Below are 10,306 nucleotides of genomic sequence, written 5' to 3'. Positions count from 1 at the left end.
AAAGACATGGCAGAACCCTCCAACACGCACATTAATTCAAACACGATATTCAATATTATTTATTAAAAATTACCTAAAAACAAGTCAGTATTTTGTGTAAAAATCATTCCTTTATTTACAGAAATGTGTTCTGTGAGAATGCTCATTTCAGCAAAGCTTAAGCACTATTATTTACCTGGTAAATATCTATACTTTATAATTTTTTACTGTATGTAGCACATATTAGGTCAAGGGGATATGATATTCAGAGGCTGTGGGATCAGGAACACTTCAGGAGAAATAAACGGGCAAAGATAAGTTTAAAATGCTCGGACTCAAATTAAGCTACTATGAAATTATATTTTTGACAATTTAGAAGCTCAGAGGCCGAAGCCTCTCAACGGGCTGTGTTTCTTGTACAGACGGTCTCACAGGAGCACCTGAAGTGCTCTCTGATTTATGGTAGAGTTCACAACAGATTCAGTGGATGGTGAGCTGGCCATGTCCTGTGGCAGCAAAGCGTCCCCAAACCATTACACGTCCCCCAGGTGTTGCAAGTTTCCTTTTTTTAATACTTTTTTATACCAAACACTCCTTCTGATCTGGTCTTCAAATAATTAAATTCTAGTCTCCTCTATCTGGAGACTAGAATTTATTGTTTGAATAACAAACAATACTAGAAACATTCAATTTCTGAAGAAATTGAAGAAGGTGCCAGCCTGGTGGTGCGTATAACTGTCAAAGGCAAAGCTTCCGAGTTCCTTGGTTGTAGGCTTTTATTGCTTGGGGATTTTAAATCAAATCTTCTCAGTAAAAAGGATTTGTCTTCATCAAAACCAGCCAACAGGAGAAGGTCTGCATCGAAGCAGCATGGAAAATTGGTGTTATTAAAACACGATTAAATACTTCAATGTAGCAAGAAAAAATTAAATGTGAATAAAAATGTTAAAAGCTTCAATAAATGGTGAAATGTATTGATTTAAATTCAAAAATACTTATTTAAACCCAAAGGAAAACTAAATGTTGGGTAAAAATGTAAAACTCTCAATTTGCCATACAGGGTTACAATCCTGCAACCTCTTCATTGGTAGCCAAACACCAAATCCACTGTACCAAAGACCAGTGCCATGCAAAGCTCTGAATTATGGAGATGTCACTTGTGTTGAAGACATTAAAAATGAAATACGTCCATAACAATGTTAAAGGCATCAAAATGGTGAAATGTGTTGATTTAAATTCAAAAATACTTATTTAAACTCAAAGGAAAATTAAATTTGGGGTAAAAATGTAATTGCCACACCAGGTTTTGATCCTGCAACCTCTTGGTTGGCAGCCAAACACCTAGCCCACTGTACCAAAGACCAGCGACATACAAAGCTTCAAATTATGGAGAGGTCACTTGTGTTGAAGAAGTGGTTTTTGATTAATTTTGTCGCCAGGGTAACTGGAAATGGGGTCAAGTACAAAAAGCCCGCTTCACGGCGTCGAGACAAACGTTTTGATGTATAGTATTTGGGGGTAGACCCTACGGTTTGGCCTGTATTAACGGTGATGGACCCTTATTAGGTGGATAGTGTTAACCTTTCCTGTTCTACTCCCAGACCGTAGTCGGAAAGCACAGGGGAGAGTTTCCTCCAGGGCCGAAGTTGGCTCTAACTTCGGGGCTAACCCCCTTTACTTTATATGCAGCAGGTGGTGAACAACTCACACGACGGCTCCGCTTGTCCTTTAACTGTGACAGCCTTTATTTGCCAACAAACTGTACATTCACTGTTAACTCTCTTGCTGTCGTCTTTCACCAAGGCACTCGCTCCAATCCTCCGCGCTCTCTCTCTCTTGCTCTACCACTCACACGTTACGGCTGCACATGCACACAGCTCTATCCCTTAAAGGGGCCACGCTACTCTTATAACACTACCCCCACTCTGGATGGAAATTTTAACAGAATTCCACTCCAGCACCAGGACACACATCAGCTCACATGTATATAAAGTCCTCATTTGTTTACAGTCCATTTTTTTTTTATGAGGATTCAGCAGTCCAGTGCAAGTAGGGCATTAGCAAAAAGTGTAGCTTCACAGCGTAAATGCAACCATATAGCAGTCCACTTGATTAACGTGCATATATTACAGTAGAGGGAAATAAATCCTGAAAAGGTATGAATAACACCCATTAAACATATCAGGCTATGAGTTATTACAAACTCTTGAACTAGCGATAAGTTAAATTAACAACTTAACTTCTCTGTATACTCAACAAATTACTCTTAACCAACAGCAGTAGCACAAATACCCCTTTTTTTCTTGGTTTTTAGCACAGTGGATAAGGCAATTAAAGCATTACTTCTCACATTTTTTTTTCTTCAACTTTTAACTCAACTTAGCTTAAACAGTAACAAACAGCTGTCCTCATTTAACTTAAAGGCACAACTTAAAATGAAAACTGTCCAACAATTCTTGCATTCATTGAACCACCCACTCGCCATACATGGCTGGTGGTCTCCGCTGGCGGCTCGTCCTTTGAGAACGATGGATCGGATGATGTTGTTCACCCAGGCCACCCCCACTATCCTCAGGGCCCCGAGCAGAAACAGGGTCCAGGTGAGGAGAAGCAGATGGGAGTGAACTGTCCGCAGCTGGATCTGATGAGGTGCAGCTGGAAGCTTCCTCAGCCTCTGCGGTGGAGAACAGCTGGGACAGACCCAGAACAGGATCAACAGGATCTTCGTCCAAGGCTGGGGGTAATACCTCCTCTGGTGTCCAGCTCCGAGCCTGCTCCAGGGCCCAAGCGTTGTCCAGTGGGTCGCGGCTGCGATAAAGCTTCAGCTGATCATGATGAACCACTTTAACTTTAGCTCTTGGGCCTTTCTGGATACGATACACCAGATCGTCCAACTGCCCCAGGACAAAGTAGGGTCCTTCATATGATGGCAGAAACTTCCTGACCTTGTTCTGTATTTTCCGGGTGCCTTTTATGAGGTACCACACAGCATCACCGATCTTGTACTGTGTACGGTAACAATTCTTGTCATATTGCCTCTTTGCACGTTCCACAGATTCACCCAGTGCATCTCTGGTGATTTGGTGTGCCAGTTCCAGTCTTTCTCTGAGGTGCTTGACATACTCTGGGGCTGACGGGGCGGTGTCAAGGTCCGGAGGTAGGCCGGCCACCAGATCCACTGGTTCGCTCACTTCCCGGCCGAACATCATAAAATTAGGAGAGAAACCAGTAGCACTGTGCTTTGTTGCTCTGTAGGCCATGACAGCATAAGGGATCATGAGGTCCCAATCCCAGTGGCAACGCTCAGCTGTTGTGGCCAGAATCTTTTGCAGGGTGGCATTGAATCTTTCAACTTGGCCATCGGACTGAGGTCGGAATGGTGTGGTGTGTGTTTTCTCAATACCAAACAATGTGCACATTTTCTGGAACACTTCAGACTCAAAGTTTCGGCCTTGGTCACTATGCAATGTCTGTGGTGCTCCATAACGACACACCCACTCTGAGGCAAGCACTTCAGCCACAGTTACAGCCTTGTCATTGGGTAGGGGAAAAGCATCCACCCATTTGGTAAAATAGTCCTGTATCACCAGCACATACCGGTTGTTACGCTCTGTCTCGTTCAGTGGCCCCATGATATCCAAGGCAACCCGCTCCATTGGGGCTCCCACTCTAACAGTACCCATGGGGGCTTGTGGTGTCTTAAGTGGCCTAGCTTTGGATGCACAGCTGGTACAGGTGCCACACCAAACCGCAACATCTTCCCTCATCCGGTACCAGAAGTATCGGGTCTGCAGGCGGGCTACTGTGCGCTCCACACCAAAATGCCCACCAACCTGCCCCTCATGCATCTGTCTCATGACATCGGGCCGGAGAACACGAGGCAACACCACTTGTGGGTAGAACTCGGTGTCGTTCAGGCAGTAGAACCGCCTAACCAGTATTCCATCACGGATGTAGAGCCTCTTCCATTGGCTCCAAAAGGTCTTTGTGGCTGGGCTATGTGGTGAGACTGTTACCCATGGGGGTCGCTCTTTGCTGGCCTCCATCCATGCCTTGATAGGTGCAATATCTGGATCAGCTTCCTGGGCCTGTCGTAGCTCCTCCAAGGACCAGCCGCCATACAGTTCAGTGTTATTTGTCCTTGTCAGATAGATTCTTGTAGGGGGCTTTAAGTTGTCTGTGTCAACAGAGAGAGTTTCATTCACCCCCACTAGACTCACTGCTGTGGAACCTGGTTGCCCGTCTACCCCCACTGGACTCAGCATCACCTGGTTGATGTCAGAGTCCAATTCACACTGCACAGCTTGATGACTGACGTTCACTGGCTGAGGGGAGGGGTTGGACAGATTACAGGGACATGACTGGCGGCAGGGTCTTCTGGAGAGGCTGTCTGCGTTGGTGTGCAAATGACCAGGGCGATGGATGATCTCAAAATTGTACTCACCGAGTCTCTCAAACCACCTAGCGAGCTGTCCTTCAGGCTCCTTCATTTTTGTTAGCCACCGAAGGCTACTGTGGTCGGTGCGGACAATAAAGGGCCGCCCCAGGAGATATTGCCGGAAATGTGATGTGAACTCCACCACGGCTAGCAGTTCTCGCCATGTGGTGCAATACTGCTGTTCAGTCTTGGACAGTTTGCGGCTCCCATAGGCCAGCACACGCTCCCTGCCCTGTTGAACTTGGGAGAGGACGGCACCGATGCCAACATCGCTTGCGTCAGTGTCCAATATCATGTTGCCCTGGTCGAGTGGGAACCCCAAGACTGGTGCAGTGGTTAACAGATGCTTGAGTTTGTCGAACGCCTCCTGGCATTCCTCAGTCCACTGAAACCGGGCGTGTTTCTTTGTCAGGTTGTGGAGGGGCTCAGCTATGGAGGCAAAGTCTTTCACGAACCGTCGATAATATGATGCAAGGCCAATGAATCGGCGGACCTCCTGGATTGATGATGGAGTGTGCCACTCCTGCACCTTCTGGACCTTGCTGGGGTCAGTGGCCACACCATCCTCCGAGACAATGTGCCCCAGGTAGGCTACCTGGCGGCGGAAGAGAAAGCACTTGGCAGGCTTTAGTTTCAGGTTGGCCTGGTGAAGACGGTGGAAAACCTGGCCCAGCCGCTCCAGCATCTCGGGAACATCCCGGCCCAGCACAATGATGTCATCCAAATAGACTAGGCACGTCTCCCATTGCATGCCAGCCAAGACGCGGTCCATCAATCGCTGGAATGTTGCCGGAGCATTGCACAGTCCAAACGGCATAACATTCCACTCAAACAGTCCATTTCTGCTGCAGAAGGCCGCTGCTTTTCGTGCTCTGGGGGTCAGTTCAACCTGCCAGTAGCCAGAGGCGAGGTCTAGTGTGCTGAACCATTTGGCACTGGAGAGGGTATCCAGGGTGTCCTGGATGCGAGGCAGCGGGTACGCGTCTTTAATGGTACAGTCATTCAAGGCTCTATAATCTATACAGAGGCGGTATGTACCGTCCTTTTTACGTACCATCACTATAGGCGATGCCCAGCTGCTGTGGCTCTGGCGTGCCAGTCCTGCTCTCAAGCTCTGCTGTATCTGGTGGTCAGCACTCTGTTGTTTCTCACACGCCATCCGGCGTGGTGGCTGCTTGACTGGAATGCCTGGCCGGGTCATGATGTCATGCTGTACCAAGCTGGTGCGTCCGAGGTCATCCGGACCGGTGGAGAATACAGTGTCATAAGTGCACAGTAACTGTGCTAGTTGGAGCTGTTGTTCTCTGTTAAGTTCAATGGAACTCTGGGTGTAAAGCTCCTGTAAATGCTGGGGAACAGTGCAAGAGCTGCTGGATGTCTGTTCAGGCTGAATTATGGTCGTTGTGGGTGCTAGGGCTTTAGCAGGCTGGAGAAAACCAGCAATGGCCCCCTCTTTAATGGTTACGGCTGTGTTTCCAGGATTGAAAAGGCGGAGGGGAACAGGTTTAAGGGGCTGAGCTTCCACCAGGATGCGGGCAACAAGTACTTTGTGTTTCTCTACGAAGCCTTTGGTGGGGTTCAATACCACTTCCCCTTTAACAGGTTCCCTGTAGTGAACATTTCCTCGTACCAGGTATTCTTGTCCAGCCTCCAGCACCACAGTCCAAGCCACTCTCACTGCATGCGTCTTTGGTTTGTTTCGACAGTAGAAATAGGGCACTTCCTCTCCAAACAGCACAATGCGGTGGTTCCCAAAATCAAGGCGTGCTTGAGCTTGAATCAGGAATGGATGGCCTAAGAGAGCCTCATCACCAGCTATGTCAGCAACCAGGAAATGTACGCTCACCTGCCGGTTGTTTATGTGTACAGGAATGTGAGCCTCACCAAGCACAGGGACGTCACCAGGCCCGACACCCAGCAAAGTCTCTACCTCCGATGGCTGCAGTGAAGGCCGGACATCTGGATGAATGGCGTTATAATGGCACAGAGGCATCACACTTCTCCGTGCCCCACTATCCAAAACAGCACACACTTCCAGTTCATACACAAACATGTTAATGCTCATCTCTTGACCTTGGGCTTTAAGATGAAGCACAGCAGGCTCAGGGCTTCCGGGAAGGGTTGTTGAAGCTTGAGCTCTGAAGGTTCTCCTTGGTGAGGGGCAATTTCTCTTCATGTGACCCAGCCCTGAGCAATTGTGGCAGCGAATCTCCTCACTTTTGTCTTTTTGGCCCTTCCATTTATGTGGTGGATGGCTGAAGCTGGGAGACTCAAGCTTCCAGTTGGCTGCTGGCGATGCTGAACCCGCCTCGGCTCTCCCTGTCACAGCTCCCTCCCTGATTACAGCAGCACGGGGCCTCCGTTCAGCCATGCTGCGTGAACCTGACTGCATGAGGTTAGTGACATATGATGCTGCCCGCTTGGTGGTCTCATGGCGGCGGGCGATGTCATAGGCTTGGGCCAGTGTGTGTGGTCGTTGTTCTAGCAGTTTCTGTACAATTTCTGCATCTCCTACAGCATTGGTGAAAACTTCAACGCCTATGGCGTCCTGCTCAGTCTCTGTCCTGTCACTGTAGGCTACTGACACTTTTCCATATATGTCGTCTCTCAACATATGGAGGGCCTCACCCAATCTGCGGACGCGCTGTCTCAGTTCAATAGCTACGGCAGCTGCATGCTCTGACGAAGGGCCGTATGCAGTCTCCATCTCCTCCACCAGACGACTGTAGTCCCACTGTGAAGAAAGAGGATTTCTGTGGACGATTGCCCCTGCAGCGCCCACCAGACAGAACTTCAACTGGACAGCCATAGTCTCTTTTGACCAGTAATTAGCTTTGGCGCAGCTCTCGAACCGGTGCAGGAACTCTTTCCATGGGGTGGTGCCATCATACTGACCGGGACGTAGAGTGGGTACTCTTTCCCTGATGTCGTAGTCTTCCTCACTCTCAGACGAAAGCTGGTAGCGTTCACGGTGAGGCTGACGTATATGTGTTCTGGCCTTCTCACACTTGCTGGATATGTCCTTTAACGGTACAGTCTGGCTAGGACATCGTCCTGCTATTTGTCCATAATTATTGTCTTTTATGAGGTCACAGCAATGGGTGGTTGGCCCTGGGCAGACGGAGTATGAGGAATAATAGTTGGCAGGCGTGCTCTGGATGAAACTTCCCAGGTGAGCAGGGGAAAAGGGGTTTGTATGGGGTGTTGCAACGGTGGGAGCTAGGTTGTGCGGCAGGGCAGGAGTCTGGTGGTTATGCACTCGGAAACATGGTTCTGGGCTTTGTATGTCTGCCACGTTGTCTTGAAGGCAGTAACTGTCCATATTAGCACCAAGAAAGGGGTTTGTGCCCGATAACCTGGGATGTGTTGGCTCATGGGGAGTTTCAGTCACTCTCTGCCTCATTTCAACTGGCTCTTCTTCACAGCAGAAGGGGTTATAACATGCATATTTATCATTTTTTATATTTATATAGTCCTTTTTTATTTCTCCTTGACTTTCATTTACTGCATTCAGCGTCATGAAAGGGTTAGAGTGGCTGGTTACATTATTAAAAATGTCCTCGGCGGCAGAGCGACGACTAGCGGCTGCCATTTTTAGCTTAGCTTCTTGGCCAGGTGCAGTCAACAATTAACGTGGCTAATTGTCCCGGCTTATCTCGCCGTTTCTTTCTTTACTCACCACTGCTGCTCTGTTAAACGTGAGAGGGTCCCTTCGTGGTCGCCAGTGTTAACCTTTCCTGTTCTACTCCCAGACCGTAGTCGGAAAGCACAGGGGAGAGTTTCCTCCAGGGCCGAAGTTGGCTCTAACTTCGGGGCTAACCCCCTTTACTTTATATGCAGCAGGTGGTGAACAACTCACACGACGGCTCCGCTTGTCCTTTAACTGTGACAGCCTTTATTTGCCAACAAACTGTACATTCACTGTTAACTCTCTTGCTGTCGTCTTTCACCAAGGCACTCGCTCCAATCCTCCGCGCTCTCTCTCTCTTGCTCTACCACTCACACGTTACGGCTGCACATGCACACAGCTCTATCCCTTAAAGGGGCCACGCTACTCTTATAACAATAGTATTAGGCTCCGCCATGCATTTTCAATGCATAGGCGGGCGCTTAATTATTCCAGAAACCCTGGCCTTTGTTTCTAGGTTTCTTTTGGAAATGGGAACTTGTGTCTCCATGAGACTACCTGTACAAATAAAGGTTTAGTAACAAAAAAATGACAGGTTCATTCTCTCTGGCAAATTTTAGAGTCCAGCAGGTACGTACTGAGCTCAGGTCCGTCCTCTGTTGTCGTCGTCCTGGATGCAGAAACATAAGCTCAAGTGATGGAGGGGTCCTCCGAGTCATCGTCTCTCCAAGCCCTGGAGGAGGAGAAAGAGGCAGCAGGTAGCGTGGTTGTTTTAGAGCTGCTGCTGAACTCAGAGGAAGATGGAGGACATCAGGTTTAATCTTCTTCTACACTGCAAAACTAAAGTAAGGGATACACTTGATGCTAATGTCTAAAGGTCTATTTAATAGAAGTGGGGGGTTTTCTTACAGAAATTACTGAAAATAAAGATGGGTTTGTCTCGGTGTTAAAGTGTCCATGCTTTTTTTTGCTCCTCTCCAGCAGTTTACCAATCCCTGTCTTAGGTGCTCTAGCGTTGCTCATAAATAAACTCGGATGAGTTTACGACAAACCTCAATCCATTTTATCTGGATTATTTTCCCAGTATTACAACACTCAGCCAACTCTGCACCACTAAAAACTTACATTTTTGCTGAGTGTCGGTGAACATCAATTTTCTAACCTAGTGAATGATTCTCATTTGGATTGGGACCTGGGCTTTTACTGAGCTATCCTATGCTTTGATTCCTGCCCACCAGCCATCCTGGATAGGCCACCAGCCTGGCTACTATAGTTTAGATCAGAGGTCCCCAGTCCAGGTTCTCAGGGCCCACTCTCATCCATGCTTTAGGTTTTTCCTTGCTTACACCACACTTAAATACGTGGTTGATTAACAGGGTTCTGCTGAACTTGATGGCGTGCTGAGAAAGAAACTGAATCCCTTGAATGCCCAAACAGATACACATGTTAAACATACAGGACTGTGGCCCCTGAGGACCTGGGCTGGCGATTGGTCCTTTAGATGAACTTTGACTCAGTACACCAGTCTGTTGTATTGATTTTTTTGTTTTTCTACTCCAACAGACAAAAATAGAACCAAAAACATCTGCGTGTTGAACTACTGAAGGTTATACTATTTTTCCGATATAATTGAAACACACAAGTGCAGTTAAAAAATTATAACATAGTGTAAAATGTTCATATTTTTGTGATTCATAACAGAAAGTCAAACTATAGATTTATTGCACACAGAGTGAAATATTTCAACATTTCTTGTGAGTTTGATGATTATAGATTCAAGATACATGAAAACCCAGAATTCAGTGTTAGAAAATTAGAATGAAGAGGAAAAAGTTGCAGCATATTTATAGTAAGTTGAAGTAAAAGGAAAGTGCATTTAAAAAAAGTGCACCAGCAACAGGGATAACCGCAGCCTTGAGAGGATTGTGAAGCAAAATCCATTTAAATCAGGGGTGTCAAACATACGGCCCGCGGGCCGGATCCGGCCCGCCGAACAATTTAGTCCGGCCCTGTAGCTAAATGCTTTATCATTATAAAAAAAAAAAAAAAAAAAAATTTTTTTTTTTTTTTTTCAGTGTCCTGTAGTTTTTTTTAAGTGTCCTGTAGTGGCAATGTGGCAATAAGATGCCACAAAGAGCTCATCAGATTTGACTTTCACAAGTGGACAAGATAAAAGGAAGAGAATGATAAAACAATTATTGAAAAAAACATGCACTTCGTTTAACTGAAAATATGCAGTTCCTATATTGTCCACGAGGGGC

Source organism: Fundulus heteroclitus, chromosome 11 (genome assembly GCF_011125445.2).
Source record: "Fundulus heteroclitus isolate FHET01 chromosome 11, MU-UCD_Fhet_4.1, whole genome shotgun sequence".
In the NCBI taxonomy this organism is placed as follows: Eukaryota; Metazoa; Chordata; class Actinopteri; order Cyprinodontiformes; family Fundulidae; genus Fundulus; species Fundulus heteroclitus.
This window is presented reverse-complemented; position numbering follows the sequence as displayed.